An 18,896-nucleotide genomic window follows, 5' to 3' on the forward strand; every position below is an offset into this window, starting at 1 on the left:
CGTACCACAGTCGTAACACGACGTCCTGTGGCTGCACGAAAAGCATTATTCAGCATTGTGGCATTGCTGTCGGGGTTCCTCCGAGCCATAATCCTTAGGTAGTGGTCATCCACTGCGGTAGTAGCCCTTGGGCGCCTGAGCGAGGCATGTCGACAGTTCCTGTCTCTCTGTATCTTCTCCATGTCCGTAAAACATCGCGTTGGTTCACTCTGAGACGCCTGGAGAAATCCCTTATTGAGAGCCCATCCTGGCACAAAGTAACAATGAGGACGCGATCGAACCGCGGTATAGACCGTCTAGGCACGGTTGAACCGGTTGAACTACAGACAAGAGCCGTGTACCTCCTTCGTGGTGGAATGACTGGAACAGATCGGCTGTCGGACCCCCTCCGTCTAATAGGCGCTGCTCATGCATGGTTGTTTACATGTTTGGGCGGGGCCGCGCGGGGTAGCCGTGCGGTCTAGTGCGTCTTGTCACGGTCCGTGCGGCTCCCCTGTCGGAGCTTCGAGGCCTCCTTCGGGCATGGGTGTGTGTGTTGTCCTTATTGTAAGTTATTTTAAGTTACATTAAGTAGTGCGTAAGCTTAGGGACCGATGACTTGAGCAGTTTGGTCCCATAAGAACTTACCACATCTCTGACAAGTGAAAGGGACTGTGTCTATGACACAATATTCACAGCCAACGTCTATCTTCAGGAGTTCTTGGAACCGGGACGATGCAAAGCTTTTTTGATGTGTGTATTTTTTTGGGAGCCCATGTATCGCCCATCAACTTGCTTAATTCTATATTAATCTTTGCAATCCTCGCAGGGTTCTTTGTAACAGTCTTTAAGGCTGGCAGTTTGAAATACATCTGTTTTGGAACCTGCTTAAACGTAGATTCTCCTCAAGATCCCGGTCTGTTGTCCCTAATCGTGTTCCTGTTTACTTGATCATTTGTGTCTGTCATTAGTACTTCTTTGATAGTCGTGTTTGTCTTTATTTGTTCGCTGTTGTTTGTTTCTTGTAATAGGTCATGTTTGTGTCTGCTATCGGTGTATCTGTGTATCTGCAGCTGTTTTATGTTTGTTGCTTGTTGACGGACATGCCTTACGTAAGTTCTTTGTTTATCTGATATGTGTATGTTTTTGATATGTTCTTTTCCTTTTCTAGTTTCTGTCTTTGTCTGTTCCTATTTTTTTAGTCTCAGATCTCTGTCTGAGTCATGGGTACTTCCACGATGAACTCAGCGTACTGGTTTTATGTACTATTTGCACTTCGTGGAGACGTGTTCGAGTTTGGTTGTTGGTGAATTTGTGTTGTTTTGTAAGCTTGTCTTCGTTGTTGTGCTTGTTTGTTTTGAATCTTCCTGTGCTATTTGTTGTTCTGGTGGCTGGTGTGTTTATGATAATGCTGTAAATGTGTATGAATGTCTCTCAGACGCCTTGATGTATTTGCATGTTTGCCTAGTTTATGTGATTTCATTGATTTTTTTGTTGTTCCTGGAGACGACTTCGTCTTCCAGTCCCTCCATTAGTAGAAGAATCGCAATCTGGATGGAAGCTCACTGAAACATGTTATGTTTAGGCTGCCTAGCTACATATTAGTCAATGGGACCTCGCATACTTGTCATCAGTGTAGTCCGTAACATGAAGGATATGTTCTGCACTGTTTCACCTAATGATGTTGATGGCACTGTCTCGATATCTGTGTGAGTGGTTAGCAGTAAGCCCATATGCTGCGTCCACGCTGCCGTCCGTCGCCAGGCTCTTGTTCTGGCGTAGAGTGATTTGTGTTTACGGCTGCTGTTGTGATAGATGGGGAGAGATAATTTGTCTCCCATGTAGTCTTGTTCCTTATCATTGAACGTTGTTGATGTCTTATTCTGAGTGCTGTACTTTATGCTGTTTTATGCTTGACATATGGTGCTATGCTTTATCGCAGACTCTGTTTCGATATTTGCATGGGATGCAGCCAATGGTTACCTCCTCCTGACAATCCACCCTTTTGTGTCCTGGCTTTGCACGTTTATCACATACCTACACCTTGTCACAATGTTTAGCTGGGTGCACAAGGCCCCACCAGCTGAGACATTTTTGCACAGCTGCATATGGTTTAATGGTCAGTGCTTCAAACTGAATGCTGGCCCTGTCTCTGTGGAGTAGAAGTAGGCGAATCCTCAGGGAGATTTCAATTATGTTATTAACGGTACGCTTCCCCTTTGGTCCTGTCTTATTGCTGCTTCTTCGTTAAATTTTTCTTTTGATATTTTTTCACTCAAGTTGATCTCGTAAAGTTCTTCTAGGAACTCCTTGTGTGTTAATGTTGTAGGTACCTGATAGACAGAAGTGGTCTAAGTTTTCTGGGTTCCTCACCTTCGATACTGTTTAGCTGTTCAGTGTTCGGTATTGTTTTTGTTTCATTCTCCTGTGTCTCTGCTTCCAAATTCACTGTCCAAATTCCTGTCCGACTGATGGCCTCCATTTTGATGTTATCTTGTCTGGGAGTTATTGTCTTTGTTAGGGCTTCTCTTACAGCCTTTAAATCTCTATTCTCTGCTGATCTGAAGTGAAAGAACACTTGCTTGTTTGGCATTAGCTTGTTCAATACATTTTTAACCTTAATTTTTTTATTTAAACGTTACGCCGGCTGCAGTGACTGCCGTCAGGGATAGTGTAAGGTGCTTACTTTCTTTTCTGAGTCCTTGGTTCTCTCCTTTCAGATCCATTATTTCTGCTCCAGGCGCCGGATTCTGTCCCGCGCATCTGGGACAATGGCAACAGCTAGTTCTTTCCGCAGTCTGTGATTCTCTTTACGCAATTCTTCGTTTTGGCCTTCTTGTGTACTTTGAGTAATAGCAAGCCCCCGTATATTATTTTCGTACATTGGTATTTTCGTACATTGGATGATGCCCTCTTCTGTCTTAATTCGCTTAAAAATTCAGCCAAGATCTCATCAGCTACAGTGATCTCGTCTGCATTTGACACATCTAAGTGTCTAACCGGCGTTGCCATATCGACAGGATCACGTCTCGCTGCACCAGTATTATGTCACACACTGGAGCTCGCAGTGGCTGCCACAAGCTGGAATCAAGTACTTTTCTACAGTGCCTAGGCTTAAACGAGGAGTCGGAGTCAGCAAAGACAGACACGTCTTAAATTCTTCGCTGTACGAAGTATTTAAAATCAGTTTTGTCTTTGTATTGTTGAATACATGTGTTCTATGAGTCTGACCAGGCAGGCTTTTTAAGGTCCACTCACCTCCGTCAAGGCTGTTCATTAGCAACAGCAGCCGTACAGTGGTGCCCCGTCTGCGAAGCTGTCGTTTGGCTGCGGTCACTGAAGCAGCCGTCTGAATACGCGCGTCGAGCAAGAACAGCTGGCGGCTGCTGTCACCGCTGACGTCGAGGTTGGCGCAGCGCTTCGGGACGCAGCGTACTGACGCGTGAGAACCGATTGGTTGACGCGAGAGAGCGACATGCACTGGGCTGGTGAGAGGGTGATGACCTCTCCGCTGACGCGGTGGACGAGCGCCGACGGACGAATCGGAGGCAGGGGGTGAATCAGAGAGAGGGGGCGTAGGAAGAGATGGACAGAAAAGGGGTGGGAGAAGGAGCACTAATAGAGAATGGAATATACCCGGGCTATAACGGATAGATACTGACTACAAGAAAATTAAAGAGACCTTTTAAGATGGTTCTAATGGCTCTGAGCACTATGGGACTTAACTGCTGTGGTCATCAGTCCCCTAGAACTTAGAACAACTTAAACCTAACTAACATAAGGACATCACACACATCCATGCCCGAGGCAGGATTCGAACCTGCCACCGTAGCGGTCACGCGGTTCCAGACTGTAGCGCCTAGAACCGCACGGCCACTTCGGCCGGCGACACCCAGGTAGTGAAGAATATAGAATTGGTGTCTACCGTTCCCCAAGGGGCTATGATTACCATGCTTTTGTATGACTCTTCGCATTAATCCGTTGTTGTCTGCATGCTGATTTTCAGGTCACTAAACTGGGTGAATCACCAAAAACTTGCACCGTAAATACTGAGGAAATGGAAAGTATTATTGATGTGCGGTTTTCATAGAATGAATTGGTAGTGAGAGGCTCGTACTGTTAGCCAATAAACAGATTGTAATAATACTGGAAGATATATTTTTGTGCAAACATACACATTTTTTAAATGCCAGTGGTGTTTGTTGCAGGATTCTAGTGCAATTCATTCACGAGATATCGTATTTTGAAAAGTTCCGACACTGAGAATTGTGCGGTACTCTGCTAGCACACACTAAAGAAAAATACAAGTGCATACACTAGTTACTTGGATTCAGACCAGTAACGAGACAATTCACCACCACAGATTGTTCAAAATGGTTCAAATGTCTCTGAGCACTAAGTGCTATGGGACTTAACATCTGAGGTCATCAGTCCCCTAGACCTAGAACTACTTAAACCTAACTAACCTAAGGACATCACACACATCCATGCCCGAGGCAGGATTCGAACCTGCGACCGTAGGAGCAGCGCAGTTCCGAACTGAAGAGCCTAGAACCGCTCGGTCACAGCGGCCGTCCCACAGATTGTGTTCACAATAATCACCGGCAGCGGCAGTATGTACGTCCAGTCTGGCTGCACACGTGCTAACGTTTCAGCCCAGATGTCAGTAAGACGTCGTCGCTTATCATCGGATGTAGATTTTATGCCCTTGTAGACAGTGTAACAAACACCAGCGACAATCTGATTTAGCCTACTTTAGTTTGTTAATGTCAGCAGGCATTCTTCCATTTAAAAAAGTGTAAGTTTCCACAAAAATACACCTAAGTATTATTACAATCATTTTGTGGGCTAACAATACAAGCCCCTGACTACAAATTCATTCCGTGAAAACCGCACATCAACAGCATTTTCCATTTCCACAATATCTGCGATGCAAGTTTTAGGTGATTCGCGCGTTATACACTGATAAGCAAAACATTATGACTGGTGCCCACCGCAAGGTTGAATGTGCATAACACGGTAAGGAAAGTATGTAGAGTGTCAAAGATGGATGAGGTATCATTATAGCGACGATACAGGCCGAAAATGGGGAAATCTACTTACATAAGCAACTTTGACAAAGGTGATACTGTTATTACGCGGTGCCTGTAAACGAATATCTCGAAAACGGCGCAGGTGGTCGAACGTTCACGTGCTACTGTAGTGAGCATCTAGAAAAGTGGTAGAACGACAACGAAACTTCCACTGTGCGATAAGTGGTCGGACGTCTACGACTCTTAACAGAACGTGGGATTTGGAGGCCTACCTGTTCTATAAAACTTGGGTGGCGGTCTGCGGCATCTCTGCCGAAAGAGCACAATGCTGACGCACGCATAAGTGTTTCGGAGCGCACCGGTCATCGCAAATTGTTGAATTACGATTTGCAGAGGCCACTGGATCGTCCAGACTGGACAGTGGATCAATAGAAACGTGTCGCCTCGTCGGAGAATCACGTTTTTCTTACACCAGGTCGATGGTCGTCCTTACAAACGCCGTCATCCACGCGGAAGTCGGTTCAAAATCTACACCACGCCAAGGACGCAGGCCGGTGGGAGCAGTAATATGTTATGGGAGGCATTTTGCTGCGCTCGCACGGGACCTGTAGTAGTAATCGGAGACACGCTGACAGCTGCGGACCACCTGCACTCCTTCATGCTTGATCTCATCCCCGCCGGCTGTGTCATCTTCCAGTCGAAGATGTCCGTGTCTCAAAGCCAGAACCGTGCTACAGTGGTTCGAGCAGCACGATAGTGTACTCATTTTGTTGTATTGGCCACGAAATTTGCTTGATGTGAATCCAGTGGAACCCTCTTGGGTCGCTATCAGGCGCCACCTCCCCGTACACAAATTATCTGCCCGCTGTTTAAGGAAATTACTTGACTTGTGAGTGAGTCTTCAGTTGCAGACAATCGCAGTCGCAATCAGTCTCAGTCTAAAACAGCACATAGCGACCAGAGTAGTGTGCATAGTGGGACTCGTACTTCACCACCAGTGAGGCTAACGTGGACTATTACGGAGAGTTCGTACCACAACACCTGGACAATCTTAATTTAAGTAACTTCTTGTTCTGGTTAATAAAAGACCCTGTTAATATATGCGTACAGCTTGTATAATAGAAAGAGGATACTGGCCACCAAACAACATCCCCTCCTTGCTTCCCCCAAACGGCTCGTTTGTGGACCGACGTTTCCTCTGTTGTCGTACATTTTCAACAGTGTCACTTTTCGCTTCTAATTACGATACACCCTGTGTACAAATTTTGCCTCTCAGCGGCAGCTTTTGTCGCTTTGGCCTTAAACCGGCTCCGTTCTGGCAAGTGTTACCTGATAACCCCACTGTTTACAGTATACGTTTGGCACAATCAGAGGCTGAGTTCCAGCACGTGGACACTTCTGTGAAACAGATCTTCAACGATGTGTCTATCTTAATTTTAGTTCAACTGTCCTGTTCGCGCATGAGGCGTTATTTCAACGTGACCAGGTTCCAAATTTTCAGTTACGCTACGGTTCCGAAGCTGCGATAAGTTCCAGCAACGTGCTGCGTAAAAATCGTATGAGACCGCGCTCCCCACTTGCACGATGCGGTGCTGGCAATGCAGTGCCGCTGCGGACTCCACCTGCGGAAAACTCTTGCGTGCATCGGGAGGAGTCTGGATGACGCCAAGTTAAGAAACTAAATGCAAAACGAGTTAATTTGGACAGAAATCAGAAGAAAAATGAATGGAAGATCTAAGAAGAAATGTCTTTGATTATGTACAATTTAATACATTTGTAAACATATTGGTACTGAGCCTATACGTACAGTTATAAAAAATCGGATGATGTTATTCTGATCATTACTATGAACGGCGATTAAAATTCGGCTCTATGAAGTAATCAGTGAATCTGGTCCTCATACTGAATCCCTCAGCTTTGGCGCAACCGCCGACATCTACCAAGAGTACCGTGTTGTCTAGCCCGCCCGGTTGGCCGTGCGGGAAGGAGCGCCTGGTCCCCGGCACGAATCCGCCCGGCGGATTTGTGTTGAGATCCGGTGAGCCGGCCAGTCGGTGAATGGCTTTTAGGAGGTTTTCCATCTGCCTTGGCGAATGCGCTCTGGTTACCCTTATTCCGCCTCAGCTACACTATGTCGACGATTGCTGCGCAAACAAGTTCTTCACGTACGCGTACACCACCATACCTCTACCACGCAAACATAGGGGTTACACTCGTCTGGTGTGAGACGTTCCCTGGGGGGGGGGGGGGGGGGGTCCACCAGGAGCCGAACCGCACAATAACCCTGGGTTCGGTGTGGGGCGGCGGAGGGGTGAAGTGGACTGCGGCAGTCGTCGTGGAGTTGCGGACCACTGCGGCTGCAGCGGGGATGGAGCCTCTCCGTCGTTTCTAGGTCCCCGGTTAACGTAACATAACCGTGTTGTCTTGTACAGGTCATTAATTTCTGATACGTCTGCGTTATAAGGTAGTGGGAACTGCCATTTCTCCGCTTGGTCGCTCGACTGTATTGTTACTAAAATGCTATAGGCTTGTTCTTCTTCACGATGTAAGAACATATGTCTTCCTTGTACTTTCGGAGTGCCAAAATTAACAGGTTTTTAGTTCACTCAGTGCGCTGCATGTTTTGCGTTTGTTGCCTCCGGTAGTACTGTCGCGCCTATCGTAGCAAAATGTTCCTCGCAAGCGCGCTGGAACTCTCGTCGCTCCAATGAACCACACAATACATATCTCGTCTAGGGGAAACTGTAGCGCGCACCGACTTCCAATAAGCTGTAAAAATAAATTCAAATCTTTCCTAAAATCTTTCAAGCTTAGATCCGCCACAAAAAATGTAAGGGGAAAAGTTTGTTGTTTACTACCTTTTGGATGCTGGTTTGCTAAAAATTCCGAGTCATACGTGATATTTTAAATTATCATTTCATTGTCACTCACTCTATTGGCCACAAAGTTTTCACACGTTATCGAAATTCACTATTGAAGTTAAATATAAAATTATGTTGTACGAGGCGTAGTTAACGAGATATGGCGTGATAAATATTAGTAGTTCGAAAAATTAACTTTTCGTAAAAGTTTAAATGTTTCTCTATTTCAATAGCACAGAATTTTCATTGAATTAAAAACAGGTGTCGGAAGGCAATTCTCGTATCACTCTGTCATGTACAGTTGTCAAATTATAAAAATGACCACATTAATTTGTTTCGTTCTGACACGAACCACCCCGCGTCTCTGTTAACGTTTAAGGCTAGGCGCGCACAGGCGACTTAACAATCGCTGTCGCGGAAGTACATTGTGGTGCGCACACAGCGGCAGGAAAATCGCAACTACTCTCAGTACCAGCATGGATTTCATCGAAACAGCTTGTTTGGTGGCGCTTTTACTACGAAGAAGAGCGAGAAAACAGCGCAAATGTCGTTACTGGGTGCATCCGATTGTAAGTCAAAGACTAGTGAAAGGGCAGTTTTACAAATTACACAAAGAGTTACAAAATCACACAAATAAATTCTTTCAATACTATCGAATGAGTAAGAATAGTTTTGATACACTGCTTCAGACAGTAGGGCCGAATATAACAAAACAAGATACGACATGGAGGAAGTGTATACCACCTGAGAAGCGCTTATCACTGACTTTGAGGTGAGCACACATTATTGCATTCAACAGTTGTTATTGCCCTTTTACATTATTGATTAGATACATCAAGAGAATCATTTCCTTCAACAACTGTTGCCATTTTATATTACTGATCAGATACATCAAGAAAATCACTACTGCAAGTCGAAACTGGCGAACTTGTTTCATGAGAAAACTGCAAAACCATGTTGCACATAGAGGTTTCTGTGGTCTTGTTGCGGTTGTCAGCAGAGGGGCACAGGAACAAATTTTGTGGAGGTTCCGTTTCATTTAGGACATTTGAAGAATACGGTTTAACGAATGAAGATGTTGGAGAATAGTTTGCTTGAGTGGTGTTATAAGTCGCTTGAGTTGTGTTGTAACACATGTTCGGATGCTGTGGAAAAATCGATGAAAGCTGATAATATCTGGCATTCCTCATCACATCCAGTATTTCTATTTTCGCGTAATGTTTCTGCTCATTTAACTTCGCCATCATGGGGACAAGCATTAATGCAAAATTCTTATCCTCGTTAACTTCTTCTTTTTGTCTGTCTTTTAATATATTTAATAGAGATTCCTCGTAGGACGTAATAATGTTGGCTTCTCTTTTCGTAGGATGTCGTACTTTTGTGCTCTGTGCAGCATCGTTGTTGTTTTGTGAAGACAAACTGGGGGAGAACCTACATCCTTGTTTCCTGTGCTACTGGGCGTAATTTCGATGTTGCTGGTAGTCGGTCTGTCTTCCGTTTGAGGGAGCAGAAATGACATTGCATCGAAGTATAAATATTTCCTCCGTTTTCTTGCAGCCTCGCCAGACGAAGATTTTTTCTGTGATGCCAGTTCTCTCGCGAAGCAGTCCTTCAGATTTTTCCACTTCCTTTGAATTTCTTTACCTGTCATCAATGAAATTATCACTGTATATAATTTATTGTAAGTATTTACCTTATTACTTCTGTGAATAAATATTAATGCTGTTACTGAATAGCCAGCTGGTGTGGCCGAGCGGTTCTAAACGCTACACTCTGGAACCGCGCGACTGCTACGGTCGCAGGTTCGAATCCTGCCTCGGGCATGGATGTGTGTGCTGTTCTTAGGTTAGTTAGGTTTAAGTAGTTCTAAGTTCTAGGGGACTGATGACCTCAGAAGTTAAGTCCCGTAGCGCTCAGAGCCATTTCAACCATATGTTATTGAATATTATTTCTTCCAGATACCTTGCAACTTGAAATAGCTTTCGCTCATTACACTACGAAAATCTACTGGGAGCCACTACAATCAGAGAAATTGTGAAGGATACATGTGAGCAGCTGTGGCAATGTCGACAGCCTATTCATATGGCAAAAAAAACTGAAGATGATTGGAAGATTATTGCCAAACAGTTTTTAGACAGAACTGACGTTCCAAATTGCATTGGTGCTGTGGACGGGAAACACGTGAGACTGAAGAAGCCTGCTGACAGTGGCCAGAGTTTTATAATTGCAAGAATTATTTTTCGACAATACTTTTGGCCGTAGTGGACGCTGAGTATTGTTTCACTGTGATAGACGTGGGCTCGTACGGAGCCAATGGGGATTCTGTGTTCAAGAAATCCAACGTCTATCAAAAACTGAAATCTAATCAGTTAAACATTCCAAATCCTCAAAAACTACCACACGACGAGGAAGGAGAGCCTCAACCTTTTAATTTTGTAGGAGATGAAGCATTTGAACTGTCTAAACATATTCTGCGGCCGTACTCGAAGAAAAACCTGAAAATGAAACAGCGTGATTTTAATTATAGACATTGTCGTGCTCGTAGAATGGTGGAATGTACTTTGGGGATTTTGGCTAACAAATGGAGTATATTTCATCGATCTATGGATGTGGATGTTGGTTTTTCAGACATAATCATAAAAGCATGTTGTAAGAGAAGCCAAGAAGGTTACGTCCTACGAGGAATCTCTATTAAATATATTAAAAGACAGACAAAAAGAAGAAGTTAACGAGGATAAGAATTTTGCATCTGCGGTGGTCTCGCGGTTCTAGGCGCGCAGTCCGGAACCGCGCGACTGCTACGGTCGCAGGTTCGAATCCTGCCTCGGGCATGGATGTGTGTGATGTCCTTAGGTTAGTTAGGTTTAACTAGTTCTAAGTTCTAGGGGACTGATGACCTAAGATGTTAAGTCCCATAGTGCTCAGAGCCAATTTGAACCAATTTTGCATTGATGCTTGTCCCCATGATGGCGAAGTTAAACGAAGAACAGAAACATTACGCGAAAATAGAAATACTGGATGTGATGAGGAATGCCAGATATTATCAGCTTTCACCGATTTTTCCACAGCATCCGAACATGTGTTATAACACAACTCAAGCGACTTATAACACCACTCAAGCAAACTATTCTCCAGCATCTTCATTCGTTAAACCGTATTCTTGAAATGTCCTAAATGAAACGGAACCTCCACAAAATTTGTTCCTGTGCCCCTCTGCTGACAACCGCAACAAGACCACAGAAACCTCTATGCGCAACATGGTTTTGCAGTTTTCTCATGAAACAAGTTCGCCAGTTTCGACTTGCAGTAGTGATTTTCTTGATGTATCTGATCAGTAATGTAAAATGGCAACCGTTGTTGAATGAAATGATTCTCTTGATGTATCTAATCAATAATGTAAAAGGGCAATAACAACTGTTGAATGCAATAATGTGTGTTCACCTCAAAGTCACTGATAAGCGCTCCTCAGGTGATATACACTTCCTCCATGTCGTATCTTGTTTTGTTATATTCGGCCCTACTGTCTGAAGCAGTGTATCAAAACTATTCTTACTCATTCGATAGTATTGAAAGAATTTATTTGTGTGATTTTGTAACTCTTTGTGTAATTTGTAAAACTGCCCTTTCACTAGTCTTTGACTTACAATCGGATGCACCCAGTAACGACATTTGCGCTGTTTTCTCGCTCTTCTTCGTAGTAAAAGCGCCACCAAACAAGCTGTTTCGATGAAATCCATGCTGGTACTGAGAGTAGTTGCGATTTTCCTGCCGCTGTGTGCGCACCACAATGTACTTCCGCGACAGCGATTGTTAAGTCACGCCGACTGAAAAATCGCCTGTGCGCGCCTAGCCTAAGCCAGCACCCTGCGGCCTGCATCGGACAACGAAAGACGCAAGCGTATTCCTCAGCACGCTGCGATAAATTTCCGCACCTAGGAAAACGTACACGGTAGACCTAGGGGTAGTCTGTCCTGCACGTCACAGTGATTTGCTTGGCTGGAGAAGTGGGGTGAAGTCGACCCGAGGGGTACCGAACTACTAGGCGACAGGTGCAGTTACTTGTTTCAGCAACAGTGTAGCTATTTCTTCCACTCTAGTTATTGAAACGAGAGCCAGAATCTTCGGCTGACCGTTCACTGCCTCAAAGGATGAGCAGCTTGTAGAGTTGCTATCCGAGCAACGTATTTTGTGGAACATGGCTGGCGTCGAGTTGAAGAACTAGATGAAAAAGAAGTTAATTTGGGTGAAAATCGGAAGAAAAATTAATGAACCGAGTAAGATGAAATAACGAAAAGTGTGATGTCATCCACATGAGGGCTAAAAGGAACTAGTTAAACTTCGGTTACACGATAAATCAGTGTAATCTAAACGCCGTAAATTCAACTAAATACCTAAGTATTACAATTACGAATAACTTATATTGGTAGGAACACACAAAAAATGTTGTGGGGAAAGCTAACCAAAGACTGCGTTTTGTTGGCAGGACACTTAGAAAATGTAACAGACCTACTATGGAGACTGCCTACACTACGCTTGTCCGTCCTCTTTTAGAATACCGCTGCGCGGTGGGGGATCCTTACCAGATAGGACTGACGGAGTACATCGAAAAAGTTCAAAGAAAGGCAGCACGTTTTGTGTTATCGCGAAATATGGGAGAGGGTGTCACAGAAATGGTACAGGATTTGGGCTGAAAATCATTAACAGAAAGGCGTGTTTCGTTCTGACGGAATCTTCTCACGAAATTCCAATCACCAACTTTCTCCTCCGAATGGGAAAATATTTTGTTGACACCGACCTACATAGGGAGGAACGATCACCACGATAAAATAAGGGAAATCAGAGCTCGTTAGGAAAGATATAGGTGTTCATTCTTTCCGCGCCCTATACGAGATTGGAATAATAGAGAATTGTGAACGTGGTTCGATGAACCCTCTGTCGGGCACTTAAATGTGATTTGCAGAGTATGCATGTAGAGGTAGATGGAGACAAGTCACTCCAATGTAATACATATTTGTAAACATACTTGTACTGCGTCTTTAACCAAACTTCTAATGAGTTGGATGTTGTTACTGTGGTCAGTTCTGTGAGCGATGATCAAAATTCGGCCACTTAAAGTAATCAGTGAATCCACTCCTCACAGAGAATCACCCAGCTCTGATATACCGGACGACGCCTACTAAGGGTATCGTGTAGTCCTTGTGCATTACATTAATTACCGATACGTCTGCGTTATAAGGCAGTGGGAAATTGTATTCCTCTATATCGCCGAGCAAATGTTTTGTTCCTGAAATGCTATACGCTCCTTCTTCTTTACAATGTAAGAACATTTGCTTGACTACTTAGCGCTTCCTGAGTACTCTTCCTAATAATATACAGTCTTCTTCCTCTTCCCTAAATTCTATGTACTTTCGGAGTGTCAAAATTAACAGCTTTTTAGATCGAGCACTGCTCTGCATATTTGGCCTTCTCTGCCTCCGCTACTACTGTCACACTAGACTGTCCTTCTCTTAGGAAAATGTTCCTCGCATCGCGAACCACTCAATACTGTAATACCTCCGCTCGCGACCTTCTTCGCCGAGCCGGTTGGGGTGACCGAGCGGTTCTAGGCGCTACAGTCTGGAACCGCGCAACCGCTACGTCGCAGGTTCGAATCCTGCCTCGGGCATGGATGTGTGTGATGTCGTTAGGTTAGTTAGGTTTAAGTAGTTAGAAGTTAAGTCCCATAGTGCTCAGAGCCATTTGAACCATTTTTGTTCGCCGGCGGCCCTGGGAGAGAGCCGACCAGATCCAGTGTGACGAGCACCCGAGAAGCAGGCTCTGGAGCCGTTCTGCACCTACACAAGGGGTAGCCGGGAGGTCGCACTCACCTCCCTTAAGAGAAGAGACTGGCGGACAATTAGAAGCGTGCCGAAAACTGATGGACCTTTGCAGTCATTAGGATGGAGCGCCAAGAATGTACACCCGAACGCATGATCATTTTTCTGGCCTGACTGCATTCGTTTTACCTGCCTTAAAAAGCGACAACGTGTCGACGATTCCAGCACGCTATAGGCACTGGAAAGAGCGTACACAAAGCGTAAGCGATTAGCACAGGGTGGCGAGTGAAAGAAGTCAGCCTTCTTAAAAAGATGTTTTCTGGACAGCGAACGCCAGAAGATTCTCAGACGAAGCACATACATGAATCTGTGCAGGGCTCACGCAGAGATGTCGGCTACAGAGAAGTGTTGCGTCGCTGCTCTCACAAGAGCTTCGCAATGTGGCAACACGTCGGAAGAATGCGCCAGCGACGCTGGTGAAATTGTGAGAAACACGCCAGTTCCTGTGTCACATTACACGCAACATAGAAAATTTTCACCCTGCACGGAGAGGCGTGACCATTAAATAGCTATCAGTCATTGGGCAGCATTACAGATTTGAGACCGCCAGTGACAACGCCGTGAGAGGAGAAAATTCCGAGGAACTTTTGAACTGAGAGAGTGATGAGAGGTGAAGAGGGGAATCGGTAAGACAGCGCGGAAGCAAGAGGTCACGGGGGCTCTGCCATCCGTCGCCAACGTTTGCCTTCCGACACCGCAATATCAAAGCTTTGGCCACGCTACCCACACCGAGCAGACAACGTGGAGTTGGTACCTGGGCCGCGCCGAAAGGCACTGTCGCCGATGACAGCTGCCGACTCGCCTCCGCAGCTATGAGGCGACGTGCCGTCCCGGCTCAGCACTACACGACCAATGATGACGAATAATTGTGAGATGATTCATCACCCCTTCCCTCAGTAACTGAGTCGTGTTCACGCCCAGTCAAATGGCCCTGAGATCTGTATTTTTGTTTTGTTTTGTGTAAGTAAACTGAAGTAAGTACGTACATTTCATTCATGTTTTAAACATATAAGCAATCTGTTCCATTCATAAATCAACCCTCTTGATCTCATAACATCCTGTGTTTGATTTCATTTAATTAATAATGTCTTTTAATTGTTGGCTCCCAACGTGGGGCGATTCTCATTGGTAATCTACAAGTCATTTCACGTCAGAGAGCTGAGAAGAATTTTCAGTTCACTACAATACCGCTCTTAACTAGGTGAAACTGTAGCACCCACTGACTAGCAATAAACTGTAAAAAGAAATTCAAATCTTCTTGAAAATTTTTCTCGCTGTCACCCGCCACAAAATACGTTACTCGATTACTAAATTTCTGATGTTGGTTTGGTAAACGTTCCCCGTCAGATGTGAGTTTTTTAGTTATTGCTTCACAGTTACTGACTCTATTGGCCACAAAGTTTGCAGACGTTATCGACAAAAACTACAGAAGGGAAATATAAAATTATGTTTTTGTACGACCCTTTGTTTAGGAGATGCGGCATGACGAATATTGACTAGCGGGAAAGTAAACTTTTCTTAAAAGCAAAATATTCCTCTATCTCAATACACACTATTTATATTGAAGTAAAAAAATGCGTCAGGAGGTACAACGAAGCGCCAAAGAAACTGGTATAGATATGTGTATTCAAATACATAGATATGTAAACAGGCACGATACGACTCTGCGGTCGGCAACGCCTGTAACAAGACAACCAAATGCCTGGCGCAGTTGTTAGGTCGGTTACTGCTGCTACAATGGCATATTATCAAGATTTACGTGAGTTTGAGCGTGTTGTTACAGTCGGCGCAAAAGCGATGGGACACAGCATCTACGAGGCAGCAATGAAGTGGGGAGTTTCCAGTACGACCATTTCACGAGTTGTAAGTAGGCTGTTTAGGTTCTTATATTGGTAACGCCACCGCCACGTAGCGCTCTGTATGAAAATCACTGACTGTGCTGTGTGAAGGCTGTGGTTGGTTTGCATTGCTGGAGTATACGCTATTGTAGTGTTGGGCAGTTGGCCGTTAACAGCGCGTAGCATTGCGCAGTTGGAGGTGAGCCGCCAGCAGTGGTGGATGTGGGGAGAGAGATGGCGGAATTTTGAGAGCGGATGATCTGGACGTGTGTCCATCCGAGGCAGTAAATTTCATGAACTGCTATATATATTATGACTTTTGAACAGTATTAAGATCTATTAGATAATAATGTTATGATCCACATTCTTCGGAAAAGGAGCACTTTGAAAGGAAAAAACAATAAGAAGGGATTAATAACAGTTACTGCATACATAATTTTCAACTACTTGGTAATTTTTTTGGTAGAATAACTTCTTGTGGTGCTCCACATTAATTACATAGACATTAAGGTGTGAATAGACATTTCCCTTATCTGCATTGTTGTCTGCTTGAGCTTTGTCATGTTTAGGTGTAAGTTGTAGCATTCGCTGCTGCTGTTTGCCAGGCATAGTGTTAGTGAATTTCACTTTGTATTACTCTGTTAAGCCAGTTTTACTACTGATTTATTTTTCTTTTTGGTGCACATTGGCTCATATTAGTGATAATGTTGCATTTGCTTTGCTAACTTATATATATTGCTGCTTGCTTTACCAATTTCCATTTTTTGTCATTGCTGTTTGTGTTAATTGTTTTGTGCTGCTGCATTGCCTCATCCCTTAGTTTAGCATCTGAGCTCAGTAGATTTAAGTTAGCTTAAGATGGGGTAGGCTATATAAGAGAACGATGTGTGATGAATTGGAAGAAATGCATTGAGAAGCTATAAGAAAATGGTTTGGCCAAAAAAGTATTTTGAAAGAGAATATGAACAAAAAAGTAGGGTTTAGGGACAACAGGTTTAGGTAGGATTTTGTTGGAAATAAATGATGAGGTAAAATAATGGAAAATAAATAATGAGGTAAGAAATATGTGAACTTAGAAATACAGAAAGCATGCTTGGATTGGATTTTTTTGGTGGAAACAAATGTTGAAATAAGACGAAAGATTTATGGAATGAAGTTTTGGGTTGGACTGCAGTACCAAATGTTACACTGAAAACAAACCCTGCCCTTTCCTCTTGTGTTATTCTGCTATGTGTTTGTGTACCCTTGTGTATTTGTGTTTTTCCTGTCTTTGTGTGTTTAGCTGATGACAGTTATGTTGTAGAATTTTTCTAATACTATGTTATTTACTTTGTAAAGATGTTTAGACATTATTCTGTTTTGTTTTAATGCTCACGTGTGAAATTGATGTTTCGAAAGTTATTCTGATCTTTTATGTATTTACTTATGTCATAATTCCTGAAACACTGATGTATCTGTTTATTTCTATTCTTTTGTAAAGCCTGCATTACCACAAATGTTATCTGTATTGATATGTTCTTTAATGATTTATTTTGTACCTTTGTTATTGTATTTTCATGTTATAAAATTGTAATTGACACCAGTTCATCAAATTAAGTAACTTGTAAGCATTCATTTCACTGCACATATTTCTGTTGGTCATAGTATATGCACAATATGTGAAAAAAAGGACTGTTAGTGTTTGGACGTGTGTTAATAATTCAGCGAGGGACTGGTTAACAGCATTGCTGGTTCTAAGGACAATTCCAAAAACTTTGTGAGTGCACAAGTGGTGGTTTATGGACTTGTTATATTCTCCGCAAGACTCTTCGATGGTGATTATGCACCTGCACAGTCGCAACAGATGGCTGCTGACAGTCTCTACATGGACTGCAGTGGGTCTGCACCTCTGGTGGCCCACCAATACCATAATCCCTACCAGGACTACAGTGGCTCTACTCTGTGATGACCTACCTACCAATATTCTTCAAACCTTTGACTGACTCTGCTGTGGGTTTGCTCTGTTGTGGCCCATTACCTGTCTGCATGTCAAGAGTCAGCACTGTCTTCCCGTTGGAAGGACAACACTACTTCTTCAAGACTGCATGGAAATCCACTACTTCCGTGTGCATTTTCTTTTACTGCTCAGACTTTGTGCATAAAATTGTAATTAATACTTTGATGGACGATCAGGACTGTCTTTATGGACTGTGTGAAAATCTTTGCTTTTGACCAACAGTGTATCAATAATTGTGTGCATTTGATTTCTTTGTTATTGTAATTATAAATTTTTTTTCCAATATGTATTGGCCACTGCCCAAAACAATTTGCAAATTTTTTTGTGGGGAGCATGGGAGCTATGTAAGTAGGCTGTTTAGGTTATTATATTGGTAACGCCACCGCCACGTAGCGCTCTGTATGAAAATAACTGACTGTGCTGTGTGAAGGCTGTGATTGGTTTGCATTGTTGGAGTATACGCTATTGTAGTGTTGGGAAGTTGGCTGTTAACAGCGCGTAGCATTGCGCAGTTGGAGGTGAGCCGCCAGCAGTGGTGGATGTGGGGAGACAGATGGCGGGATTTTGAGAGCGGATGATCTGGACGTGTGTCCATCCGAGGCAGTAAATTTCATGAACTGCTATATATATTATGACTTTTGAACACTATTAAGGAAAATACATTGCTTGGTCTCTATCAAAATCTTTCATTTGCTAACTATGCCTATCAGTAGTTAGTGCCTTCAGTAGTTTGGATCTTTTGTTTAGGTGGCAGTAGTGGCGCTCGCTGTATTGAGTAGTTCGAGTAACGAAGATTTTTGTGAGGTAAGTGATTTGTGAAACGTATAGGTTAATTTAGTAAGGGCCATTCTTTTGTAGGGATTTTTCAAAGTCAGATTACGTTGCGCTAAAAATATTGTGTGTCAGTTTAGTGTTGATCAGAATGGGTAAAGAGCGAAATGTCTGAGTACGTTCAGTTCTGCTCAGCTGTTTGAAAATCAAATAATGTAAGAGGTTTATCAGCACAGTAATTGATTAATTTTTCTAAGGGGACGTTTCAGAGTGAATCGTCAGTATCAGGGATCCGGTAAAACATCAAATCTCCGACATCACTGCTGCTGGAAAAGGATCCTGCAAGAAAGGGAACAACGACGTCTGAAGAGAATCGTTGAACGTGACAGAAGTGCAACCCTTCCGCATATTGCAGCAGATTTCAATGCTGGGCCACCAAAAAGTGTCAGAGTGCGAACCATTCAACGAAACATCATCGATGTGGGCTTTCGGAGCCGAAGGCGCACTTGTATACTCTTGATGACTGCACGACACAGAGCCTT

Source organism: Schistocerca nitens, chromosome 3, assembly GCF_023898315.1.
Source record: "Schistocerca nitens isolate TAMUIC-IGC-003100 chromosome 3, iqSchNite1.1, whole genome shotgun sequence".
In the NCBI taxonomy this organism is placed as follows: Eukaryota; Metazoa; Arthropoda; class Insecta; order Orthoptera; family Acrididae; genus Schistocerca; species Schistocerca nitens.